Below are 13,918 nucleotides of genomic sequence, written 5' to 3'. Positions count from 1 at the left end.
GTCTCAAAAAAAAAAAAAAAAAAAAAAAAGAATTGAAAATGTAAATGCAGCTTTAAAAAGAGTTCTAAAATACATTTTACAAAGCTGACAAAACTAAAAGCAGAAATCAAAAATTCAAAAATTGCTGTTGGATATTTCAATGTGTCTCTCTCAGTAAGTGATAAAAAAAAAAAACTAGAAAGAAAATCAGCAAGGATATAGATTTTAACAATATCAACTAATTTAACTTAACATATATGTGTTATGTATATTTGTGTGTGTGTATATATATGCATATATATATGTTTTATTTATTCACCTAAAAACAGAAGAATGCACATTCTTTACAAGCACACATGAAAACATTCTTCAGGATAGACCCTATACTAGACCAAAACATGTCTCAATAAATTAAAGACATGCAAAGTATGTTTTATGACAACAACAGTATTATAATCAACCACAGAAAAAAAAACCTGGAAAATACCAAATACTTGGAATTTTAAAATACACTTCTAAATAACACAGGAATTAAAGAAATAATCACAAGGGAAATTAGAAAATATGTTGGAATGAATACAACTAAAAACACAGCCCAAGAAATTTTTGCCCAAATCAATGTCCTGAAGCTATTCTCCTATGTTTTCTTGTAGCATTTTCAGAGTTTGAGGTCTTAGATTTAAGTTTTTAATCCATTTTGAATTGATTTTTAACATGGTGAGAGATAGGGTCTAATTTCACTCTTTTGCACATGGATATCCAGTTTTCTTAGCACCAGTTATTGAAGAGACTGACTTTTCCCCTGTGTATGCTCTTGGCATCTTTGTCAAAATAGCATATCAAAGTGTATGGGATGTAGTTCAGACAGTTCTTAATGGGAAATGACGGATTAAAACAATTTTTTTCTTTTAGTTTTTGTGGGAACATAGTAGATGTATATCTTTATAGGGCACATGAGCTAGCTGCACTCCTATGTTTGCTGCAGCACTGTTTACAATAGCTAAAATTTGGAAATGACCTAAGTGTCCATCACAGATGAATGGATAAAGGAAATGTGGTACATAGCTAGGCGCTGTGGCTCATGCCTGTAATCCCAGTGCTTACGGAGATAGAAGCGAGAGGGTAACTTGAGCCCAGGAGTTCAAGACCTGCCTGGGCAATACAGCGAGACCTCGTTCTCAAAAATAAATAAATAACCAAAAAAATTAAATTAAAAAACTTAAAAAGGAGAATGTGGTACATATACACAATGGAGTACTATTCAGCCATAAAAAAATGAGCTCCAGTCATTTGCAACAACATGGATTGTACTGGAGAGCATTGTGTTAAGTGAAATAAGCCAGGCATAGAAAGATTTTTAAACCATATATCAGAATACATGATGATAAACATATAGATCAAGTTTTTAAAAAGAGAGGGTCTAGAAATAGACCAAGATTTGCGATCAATTGATTTTCAAGTAAGGTGTCAAAGCAATAAAATGGGGAAAGAATACCTTTCAACAAATATTACTAGAACAATTGGGTATCTATATACCAATAAGAAGATAAATAACTTAAATCCTTGCCTCACATAATATAAAAGAATTAAATCAAAATAAATCATAGACTTAAATGTAGGAGCTAAAACTGTAAAACTTATAAGACAAAATCTTTGTGATCTTTGACAAAGACTTCTTAGTTATGACACCAAAGCTATGTTTCATAAAATTGTCAAAAAATGATAAATTGGACTTCATCAAAATTTAAAACTTTTGCCTTTCAAATAAAAATAAAGCCACAGTACTTGCAAAAACTTGTGTTTTTTTATGATATTTTCAAAATAAAGCCACAGGCTTCAAGAAAAAATTGTCAAATCGCATGTCTCATAAGCAGCTTATATACATAATATAGGAATACCTCAGAAATATTGCAAGCTCAGTTCAGTTCCAGGCTACCACAATATAGCAAATATCAGGCCGGGCGCGGTGGCTCAAGCCTGTAATCCCAGCACTTTGGGAGGCCAAGGCGGGTGGATCATGAGGTCAAGAGATCGAGACCATCCTGGTAAACATGGTGAAACCCCGTCTCTACTAAAAATACAAAAAATTAGCTGGGCGTGGTGGTACATGCCTGTAATCCCAGCTACTTAGGAGGCTGAGGCAGGAGAACAGGAGAATTGCCTGAACCCAGGGGGCGGAGGTTGCAGTGAGCTGAGATCATGCCATTGCACTCCAGCCTGGGTAACAAGAGTCTCAAAAAAAAAAAAAAAAAAAAACCAATATAGCAAATATAAAAAGTTTGCTCACACAAATTTTTTGGTTTCCCAGTGCATATGAAAGCTATATTTACGGTATACTGTAGTCTAGTAAGTGTGCAATAGCATTGTGTCTAAAAAAAAACCCAATATGCATACCTTAATTTAAAAATACTTTATTGCTAAAAATGCCAAGAATCATCTCAGCCTTTAGCAAGGTGTAATCTTTTTGCAGGAAGAGGATCTGCCTTGATGTTGATGGGCTGCTGATGAGGGTGGTGATTGCTGAAGGTTGAATTGGCTATGGAAATTTATTAAAATAAGACAACAGTGAAGCTGACCACGTCTATCAATTCTTCCTTTCATGAAAGATTTCTCTGTAGCCTGCAATGCTGTTTCATAGCATTCTGCCCACAGTAGAACTTCTTTCAAAATTGGAGTCAATCTTCTCAAACTCTGCCACTGCTTTATCAACTAAGTTCATGTTATATTTTAAATCCTTTGTTGTCATTTCAACAATGTTCACAGCATCTTTACCAGAAGTAGAGTCCATCTCAAGAAACAATTTTCTTTGCTCCTCTGTAAGAAGCAGCTCCTCATCCATTCAAATTTTATCATGAGATGGCAGGAATTCAGTGGCATCTTCAGGCTTCACTTCTAATTCTAGTTTTCTTGTTATTTCTACTACATCTGAAATTGCTTCCTCCACTAAAGTCTTGAACCTCTCAAAGTCATCCATAAGGGTTGGAATCAATTTCTTTGAAATGACTATTAATGTAGATTTTGACCTTCTCCCATGAATCGCAAATGTTCTTAATGGCTTACAGACTGTAAATTTTTTCCAGAAGATTTTCTATTTATTTTGCCCCAGATCCATCAGAAGAATCAGTATGGCAGCTATAGCCTTACAAAATGTAATTCTTAAATAATAAGACTTGAAAGTCAAAATTTCTCCTTGATTTATGAGCTGCAGAATCATGATGTGTTAGCAGGCATGAAGACAACGTGAATCTCCCCGTACGTCTCCATCAGGCCTCTTGCATTGACTAATTGCATTGTCCATGAGATGTAATATATGGAAAGAAATCTTCTTTTCTGAGAAGTAGGTGTCAACAATGGGCTTAAAATATTTTATAAACCATATTATGAACAGATGGCTGTCATCCAGGTTTTGTTGTTCCATTTATAGAACACAGGCAGAGTAGATTTAGCATAATTCTAAAGGTCCCTATGATTTTCTGAATGGTAGATAGGCATTCGCTTTACCTTAAAGTCACCAGCTGCATTAACCCCTACTTAAGAAGAGATGCCTATCTTTTGAAGCTTTGAAGGCAAGTATTGGCTTCTCCTCTTTAGCTATAAAAGTCCTAGACGGCATCTTCTTCCAATAGAAGGTTGTTTTGCCTACATTGAAAATCTGATGTTTAGTGTAGCCACCTTCATTCATGATCTTAGCTAGATCTTCTGGATGACTTCTTGTAGTTTCTGTATCAGTACCTTGCCGTTTTATGTTAAAGAGGCAGCTTCTTTCTTTAAACCAAATGAACCAACCTCTGCTAGCTTCTGAGGCTTCCTCACCATTCTCAGCCTTCACAGAATTAAAGAGAGTTAGGGCTTTGCTCTGGATTTGGCTTAAAGGAATGTTGTGACTGGTTTGATCTCCTATCCGGACCACTCACTTTCTCCATATCAGCAATAAGACTGTTTCACTTTCTTATTATTCCTGCATTCAATGGAGTAGCACTTTTAATTTCCTTCAAGAACTTTTCCTTTGCATTCACAACATGGCTGTTTGATGCAAGAGGCCTAGCTTTCAGTCTATCTTGACTTTTTGCACTTTTTTCCCACTAAGCTTAATCATTTCTAGCTTTTAATTTAAAGTGAGAAACATGTGACTCTTCCTTTCCCTTGAACATGTACAGGTCATTGTAGGGTTGTTAATTGGCCTACTTTTAATATTGTTGTGTCTAGGCCAGGCATGGTGGCTCATGCCTGTAATCCCAGCACTTTGGGAGGCCGAGGCGGGCAAATCACGAGGTCAGGAGTTTGAGACCAGCCTGGTCAACGTAGTGAAATCCCGTCTCTACAAAAAAAAAAAAAAAAAAAATACAAAAAATTAGCTGGGCATGGTGGTGGTCATCTGTAATCCCAGCTACTCAGGAGGCTGAGGCAGGAGAATCCTTTGAACCTGGGAGACAGAGGTTGCAGTGAGCTGAGATCATGCCACTGCACTCCAGCCTGGGCAACAGTGTGAGACTCTGTCTCAAAAAACAAAAATATTGACCGGGTGCAGTGGCTCACGCCTGTAATCCTAGCACTTTGGGAGGCAGAGGCGGGTGGATCACAAGGTCAAGAGATCGAGACCATCCTGGTCAACATGGTGAAACCCCTTCTCTACTAAAAATACAAAAAATTAGCTGGGCATGGTGGTGCGTGCCTGTAATCCCAGCTACTCAGGAGGCTGAGGCAGGAGAATTGCTTGAACCCAGGAGGCGGAGATCGCGGTGAGCCGAGATCACACCATTGCACTCCAGCCTGGGTAACAAGAGCAAAACTCCATCTCAAAAAAAAAAAAAAATATTGTTGTGTTTAAGGGAATAGGGAGGCCTGAAGAGAGGAAGAGAGACAGGGGAATGGCTGGTCAGTGGAGCAGTTAGAGCACATACAACATTTATCATTTAAGTTCATTGTCTTGTATGGGCATGGTTTTGTCACCCCAAAACAATTACAACAGTAACATCGAAGACCACTGATCACAGATCACCATAACATATACAATACTAATGAAAAAGTCTAGCCGGGTGCAGTGGCTCACACCTGTAATCCCAGCACATTGGGAGGTCGAGGCCATGGATCACCTGAGGTCAGGAGTTCAATACTAGCCTGGGCAACATAGGAAAGCCCGTCTCCACTAAAAATACAAAAAAAATTAGCAGGGCATGGTGGCACACACCTGTAATCCCAGCTACTCAGGAGGCCAAGGCAGGAGAATCGCTTGAACCTGGAAGGCGGAGGGTGCAGTGAGCCAAGATCGCATCATTGCACTCCAGCCTGGGCGACAGAGTGACATTCTGTCTCAAAAAAAAAAAAAAAGTGGCTGGGCGGGGTGGCTCACACCTGTAATCTCAGCACTTTGGGAGGCCAGGGCAAGTGGATCACAAGGTCAGGAGATTGAGACCATCCTGGCCAACATGGTGAAACCGCGTTTCTACTAAAAATGCAAAAATTAGCTGGGCATGGTGGCGGGTTCTTGTAGTCCCCGCTACTCAGGAGGTTGAGACAGAAGAATCGCTGGAATCCGGGAAGCCGAGGTTGCAGTGAGCCAAGATTCTGCCACTGCGCTACAGGCTGGGGACAGAGACTCCATCTCAAAAAAAAAAAGTTGTACATGCAATTACGATATAACCCAGCAGTTTCATTCCTGGGTATCTAACCAAGAGAAATTAAAACACATGTCCACACAAAGACTTGTATGTGAATGTTCATAGCAACATAATCCATAATAGCTTAAAACTGGAAACAGCCTAAATGTCCATTAGCCAGTGATTGAATAAACAAAATATGGTATATTCTGCTAAGCAGTAAAAGGGAATAAACTAAATGAACTATTTATATATATAACAACATGGATGAACTTCAAAAACATACTGGCCAGGCATCGTGGCTCATGCCTGTAATCCCAGCAGTTTCGGAGGCCGAGGCGGGCGGATCACGAGGTCAGGAGATCAAGATCATCCTGGCTAACACAGTGAAACTCCATCTCTACTAAAAAAAAAAATACAAAAAAATTAGCCAGGCATGGTGGTGTATGCCTGTAATCCCAGGTACTCGGGAGGCTGAGGCAGGAGAATCACTTGAACCCAGGAGGCGGAGGTTGCAGTGAGCAAAGATCGTGCCGCTGCACTCCAGCCTGGGCAACAAAGCAAGACTCCATCTAAAAAAAAAAAAAAAAAAAAAAAAAAAAGTTTTTTTAACTGTACTAATAATAGAAGCCAAAGACAAAAAAGTACGTATTTTCTAATTCTATTTATATGAAATTTCTAGGAAAGGTTCAACTATGAATACAGAAAGAGGAGTGGTTGCTTGAGGCTGGAGTTTTGTGTGATAGTGGACTGAAAATGAGTACTGTGGAACTTCTTGGGATGAAGAAACTGTTATAAGATTGGATTGTAAGCCGGGCACGGTGGCTCACATATGTAATCCCAACACTTTGGGAGACTGCGGCTGGTGGATCACAAGGTCAAGAGATAGAGACCATCCTGGCCAACATGGTAAAACCCCATCTTTACTAAAAATACAAAAAAAAATATTAGCTGGGCATGGTGGCATGCACCTGTAGTCGCAGCTACTCAGGAGGCTGAGGCAGGAGAATCACTTGGACCCAGGAGATGGAGGTTGCAGTGAGCTGAGATCACACCACTGCACTTCAGTCTGGTGACAGAGCAAGACTCCATCGCAAAAAAAAAAAAAAAGGTTGAATTGTAGTGATGTGTGCACCAGTGAATAAATTTACTATAAATCAACAAATCGTACATTTATATAGGGCAAATTTTACATAGTAAAATATACCTCAATAAACTTGTTAAACAAAGAAACTTCAATACAATGTAAAAAACAAAAAGACAGCAGCCTGTTTCAAATCTGCACAGCTAAGAGAGTACAGAATGGGGAAATCTGAAGTTTGCTATGAGGGCCAGGCGCAGCAGCCTCATGCCTGTAATCCCCACACTTTGGGAAGCTGAGGCAGCAGGATTGCTTGAGCCCAGGAGTTTGAGACCAGCCTAGGAAACATACAAAAAAAAGTTTGGTGTGTGAGGACAGTGTGAAATTGGCAAAGGACTTAAACATTAATTGGGATAAAGGGCAAACAGACCCAAGTACATGCAGCCCAAGGTGTTCTTGGAGATGGTCACTGTATGTCTAAAGGAACTGAAGTAGTGGAAACCTCCAACTTCTTTAGGTTGATTTCATGTCATACAGGTGTTGTTATTTCTTTTCTTCATTATTAACACGGATTTTCACAGACCATAGGAAGCATATCTAAAATTGTACAGTTAGGAGGAAAGGGCAAGACTTCCAGTTAAGGATATCAGCCAAAGAGCTATGGAAAGCATACTTTCAACCACAATAAATGCAAAGAAGCCCTAGATAAAATATGATAAAATATCAGAAAAAAAAAAAAAGGAAATTTGGGGTAGGTGCATCTCAGCACTTTGGGAGGCCAAGGCAGGAGGATTGTTTAGGCCCAGGCGTTTGAGACCAGCCTGGGCAACATAGAAGACCTCGTCTGTACACAAAATTTTAAAATTAGCTGGTGTGGTGGTGTACACCTGTGGTCACACAGCTACTCAGGAGGCTGCGGCAAGAGAATCACTTGAGCCCAGGAGTTCAAGGCTGGAGTGAACTGTATTCATGCCACTGGACTTCATCCTGGATGACAGAGTGAGATCTTATTTTTAAAAAAAAAAAGTAAATATGTAGTCATACTGACAAATAAGAAAAAGATAACTCGAGGTATCAGGAAAAAAAGGGAATTGAAAGCCATCATGGTATTACCAAGTACCAGCTCGATCAGGAGACCCCCACCCAGGTGGCACTGAAGGTAATGAGGGGCAGACATCCAGATAGAACGGCAAAGTGGATCTATCCGGGGGGCCAGCAGCCTATCGAGCTGAGAGCCGCAGGGGCTGACAGCTTTCCAGACTGAAGGCCTCGAGCAGATTCTCATCCACATAATTATTCTCTCTTAACAGGTGATTCTTATTAATAAACAAGTGTTATGTATGTACTCATAACTCTCAAATATACCAAGTAGGCAGCTGTTACCCGCCTACCACTACTTGCAAATTAAAAGGTATTCTCCACAGGGGAGCCACAGGGGCCGGGCAAACTTAATGTTTCTCAACATGGTGTCTCATCAGGAACTGGAATCCCAAACTGTTACCTAGAAACAGTGTAGCAATGAAGACTCCAATAAACTCTCCTGGGCATGGTGGCTCACACCTATAATCCCAACACTCTGGGAGGTGGGGTGATTGTTTGAGTCCAGGAGTTTGAAACCAGCCTATGAAACAAAGTGAGACCCTCATCTCTTCAAAAGTTTTTTAAATTAGCCGGGTATGGTATTTTGCATCTGTAATTCCAGCTATCAAGAGGCTGAGGTGGGAGGATCACTTGAGCCCTGGGGGTCTAGGCTGCGGTGAGCTATGATCACGCCAGCTGCACTCCAGCTTGAGTGACAGAGACCCTGTCTATAAAAAAATAATAATAAACTGCTGATAGAGGATAAATTGTTATAAGCACTTTAAAAAATGAGATTGCCCAGAAAAACTGAACATGCATATGATTTATGACAAGGGGTTCCCTATAGATTTTACCATGAGACATGCATGAGGATGTTCAGAGCATGACTGTCAGAGGAAAAAAACAACCCACAGATGTCTATCAACAGCATAGTATATTCATAAAATGGAATATTCTATAGCAATGAAAATAAACTGTGGCTGTAGACATTAATATGAATGATACCAGTGTAATGCTGGATGGAAAAAAGAAAGACTCACAGAAAAATATATAGAGTTGCATTTATTTAAAGTTCAAAAATAAGACATTGTTGCCAGGTGCAGTGGCTCATGCCTATAATCCCCACACTTTGGGAGGCGGAGGTGGGCGGATCACTTGAGGTCTGGAGTTCGAGACCAGCCTGGCCAACATGGTGAAATCCCGTCTCTACTAAAAACACAAAAATTAGCCCAGCATGGGCATGGTGGTGAGTGCCTGTAATCCTAACTACTGGGGAGGCTGAGGTAGGAGAATCGCTTGAACCCAGGAGATGGAGGTTGCAGTGAGCCAAGATTGTGCCACAGCACTCCAGCCTGGGTGACAGAGTGAGACTCCATCTCAAAATAATAATAACAGTAATAGTAATAATAATACATTGTTTAGGGATATACATATGTGTTGAAACTATGAAAAAAGTCAAGGGGAAGATTCACCCAAAGTTCAGGCTAGTATTACCTTTGACAGAAGGGAAAAAACAAGGGATTAGAGAAGCATAGAAAGTTTAAAAAGAACTGACAATGTTGTATCTCTTGAGCTAAGGAGTGGATGAATGAATGTTCATGTTAGCAGTCTTGTTTAGATTGTACATATAGCTTATGCATGCTCTTTTTATGTATGATACATTTCATAATATGAATAAATGAAATGTGCATATTGCAAAAATGGATTGCTGGCCACAAGGTCATCATAGAAATAGTGAAATTCCTATGCATCAGTAATCACAAATTAGATAATATTGAAGTTGTATTAATTTAGAGACCAACTTAGTAAGAAATGACAACCATTGCCATTAAAAGTAATGGCAAAAACTGCAATAACTTTTGCACCAACCTATACAATAGGGTAAAACTCATTTACAGTAACAAAATACTGTACTGTACAATAACTAGGAATAAGCATAACAAATTATGTGCAGACTTTTTTCTTTTTTTTGAGATGGAGTTTTGCTCTTGTTGCCCAGGCTGGAGTGCAATGGCACGACCTCAGCTCACCACAACCTCTGCCTCCTGGGTTCAAGCAATTCTCCTGCCTCAGCCTCCCGAGTAGCTGGGATTACAGGCATGTGCTACCACACCTGGATAATTCTGTATTTTTAGTAGAGACAGGGTTTCACCATGTTGGTCAGACTGGTCTCAAACTCCCGACCCTAGGTGATCCACCCACCTCAGCCTCCCAAAGTGATGGAATTATAGGCATGAGCCACCACGCCCAGCCAATCATGTGCAGACTTTTATGTGGAAACATATCAAATGTTATTGTGGGATATTGAAAACCATTTTAATCGAGAGGTATGCTTGTTTTCGGATGAAAAGATTCAATATTTTAAGGTTGTCGGTTCTTACTAAGTCTCTAAATTAATACAACTTCAATTACAATTATACCAGAATGTTTAATGTAATTTAACAAACTAATTCTCAAATTCATATAAAAGTGTAAAACTAATGAAAATCCAAGACATTCCTGAAAAAATACAGGGCAAGGACATTTGCTTTGCTAGATATAAAGAATTACATGAGGCTACAGTGATTACAGCACAGTGATATTAGCACGAGAATAAATAAGTAGATTGAAGGAGTAGAAGAGAAATCCAAGAAACAGACTGAATATATGGGAATTACTATAGAAATAGACTTATAAGTCATTAGAGGAAATTCCAAACTATTCAATGAGTATTATCAGGACATTTGATTATCCCTATGTGGAAAACAAAAAATTCTTACCTCTTAGTATTGACAAAAACCAGATTTCAAAAGGATGTATGTGACTGTGGAAATCAGAATTTAGAAACTATTAGAAAAATTTTAGAATATCTTCATGTACACAGAATGGGTCACAAAAAGCACAAGTCACAAAGGGAAATATTGATAAACTGGACTACATTAAAATTTAAAACTTCTGTATAAAAAATACATCAAGAATGAGATTAAAAGTTGAACAAGGCCGGGCACAGTGGCTCACGCCTGTAATCCCAACACTTTGGGAGGCTGAGGAGGGTCAGGAGTTCAAGACTAGCCTGGCCAACATAGTGAAACTCTGTCTCTACTAAAAATACAAAAATTAACTGGGCAGGGTGGCAAGTGCCTGTAGTGCCAGCTACTCGGGAGGCTAAGGTAGGAGAATCACTTGAACCCAGGAGGGTGAGGTTGAGGTGAGCTGAGATCACACCACTGCACTCCAGCCTGGGTAACAGAGCAAAACTCCATCTAAAAATAAAAAAGAGTTGAACAATGACTTGGGAGGCTGTATTTGCAATGCATATAACTATCACATGATTGATATCCATAATAGATGAAGATATTCTATATATTGATTGGAAATAAACAAATCAGAAAAAAATAAGTAAATGATATAAGCAAGCAATTCATGGAAGAGGGCGTACAAATAGCCAATAAACATATAAAAAGAGGCTCAACCTCACAAGTAATCAGCACAATGCAAACGAAGACAAAATTTACATCTATTCGACATCTATCAGATCAATAAAAACAAAATGTCAGAAAATATCAAGTATTGATGGCTATCTAGAAAACGAGGACCAAACACTACTAATGGGAGTATCAAGTGCATTTTGGCACTACTAGTAAAGTTGAAACTATACCTGGCAATTCCATTTTAAGGTAGCCCAGATAAACTTTATTTTTATTTTTTTTTTTTATATTTCTCTCTCTGTCATCCAGGCTGGAGTGCAGTGGTGGGATACTGGCTCACTGCAACCTCCAACTCTCTGGTTTGAGTGATTCTCCTGCCACAGCCTCCCGAGTAGCTGGGATTACAGGCATGCGTCACCACGCCCAGCCAATTTTTTTGTATTTTTAAGAGACAGGGTTTCACCATGTTGGCCAGGATGGTTTCAATCTCCTGACCTCATGATCTGCCCGCCTCAGCCTCCCAAAGTGCTGGGATTACAGGCACCACGCCCAGCCGATAAACTTTCATCCATGTGTTCAAGGAGACATGTATTATGTATTGCAGGATTATTGTAATCAAAAACTAGTAACAACTTAATGTTCATCAAATTGGAATATATTCATATAATGAAGTACTCTACAGCTGTCACAAATCAACCAACTCTCTTCCAAAAATATGTTAAATATGTTGAAATAAAAAAACAAATTGTACAATTATGTGTGTGGTATGATGCCATTTACATAAGCACACATACAAATATATGAAACATGCAATTAATGCAGATATGATGAAATTATAAGAACACAGACTGGGAAGATACCCACGGAATTCAGGATGGTAAAAGAAGAAAGGTAAGCAGTTCTGGAGGCATACAAAGACACTTTGAACTCTATCTGTAATTTTTTTTTTAACTCTATCTGTAATTTTTTTCTTGTTCTGAAAACAAGTAAATGACAATATTCAGTTAGGTGCTTTGCAATACTTGAGTGTTTGTTACGTTATTCTCTATACTTTGCAACCTAAAAAATGTGTCCCAATAATCAAGGGAAGAAAAACATATTATATGAAGTAGACTAAGATTTGGAAAACGACATTCCTTCATACTCACTCACTGGAGGCCCTTTCTCCCTCACAGAACTTTGAAATGACCCTCCATGCAGTGTAGAATTGCTATGGGAACGCTGTTTGAGAAAGGATTACTGTTTCTAAAGTGGTGATATGATGAATATGTTAATTTGCTTGATTGACTCTTTCTATAACATTTACATAGATTACAACAGTACACTGTACTCCATAAATAGACACAATTATTTGTCAAATAAAAAAATGAGTGCCCCTCCAAAAAAGATTACACAATAGCATGTTATTTGAAGAAATAAATACACATACATACATATATATGATACAGGATATATATGACTTATGTATGATAAATATGCCTCTTTTTATTGCCAAAAATACTGGCAGAACAAGCTCTTGCCTAAACTGCTAAGCACAGGTTAAGGACTGACAGAGTACCCGAAGGGAGACTGTGCTACTATGTAGGGCTCATATGTCAAGGCAGAGAGACATGACAACACACTGGCTGGTCACAGGGGCTTACACCTGTAATCCCAGCACTTTGGGAGGCCGAGGTGGGAGGGAAGATTGCTTGAGCTCAGGAGTTCAAGACCAGCCTGGGCAACATAGCAAGACCTTGTCTCTACAGAAAATAAACAAAATTAGCTGGGCATGATGGTGCCTGTAGTCCCAGCTACCCGGGAGGTTGAGGTGGGAGGAGCACTTGAGCCTGGGCGGTTTAGGCTGCAGGGAGCTGAGATGGCATCCCTGCACTCCAGCCTGGGTGACACAGAAAGACCGTTTCAAAAAAGAACAGAGGATGATTAGGAAGCCTCATGGACAGATGGAGAAGATGGGACGCCTCACCCAGGGCAGAGGGCTCAACAGCTGAGACCCCTAATCCAGGCTTCTGACCACACAAATGATAAAGCAGAGGAAAACTTGAAGCAAACCGCCAAGAAGGGCAGCTTTACAAATCTTGTTCCACCTCAGAGATCCAAGAAGGCTGCCCCATGAGCCTAGCTGTCCTGGAGGGGTCCACCTGTCTCTCTTCCTTTTCCTCTGGGTAAGACTTTACAATAAAATTGTACATTCTGTTAGAATATTTTTCCTTTCTTGTGTGAAGCAATACTGCTGACCCATGAGCAGTAAGAGTGGAAGCAGAGTTGTTCTTCAATAGTGGTAAGGCCAGGGTGGTGGCTCAAGCCTGTAATCCCAGCACTTTGGGAGGCCGAGGCAGGTGGATCACGAGGTCAAGAGATCGAGACCATCCTGGTCAACATAGTGAAACGCCTTCTCTACTAAAAATACAAAAAATTAGCTGGGCATGGTGGCGCGTGCCTGTAATCCCAGCTACTCAGGAGACTGAGGCAGGAGAATTGCTTGAACCCAGGAGGCGGAGGTTGCAGTGAGCCGAGATCGCGCCATTGCACTCCAGCCTGGGTAACAAGAGCGAAACTCCGTCTCAAAAAAAAAAAATAGTGGTAACCCAAATCAATGCTGGGCCATCTGCACCATCTTAGTCCTTTTATTACTCCTACTTCCAAATGCTCTCCATCAAGCATTATCTTTTTTTGTTTTTTGAAATAGAGTCTCACTCTGTCGCCCAGGCTGGAATGCAATGGCACTATCTCAGCCCACTGTAACCTCCGCCTCCCGGGTTCAAGTGATTCTC

This window comes from Saimiri boliviensis, chromosome X, assembly GCF_048565385.1.
Source record: "Saimiri boliviensis isolate mSaiBol1 chromosome X, mSaiBol1.pri, whole genome shotgun sequence".
Lineage (NCBI taxonomy): Eukaryota > Metazoa > Chordata > Mammalia > Primates > Cebidae > Saimiri > Saimiri boliviensis.
Note: the sequence above shows the minus strand (reverse complement) of the source record.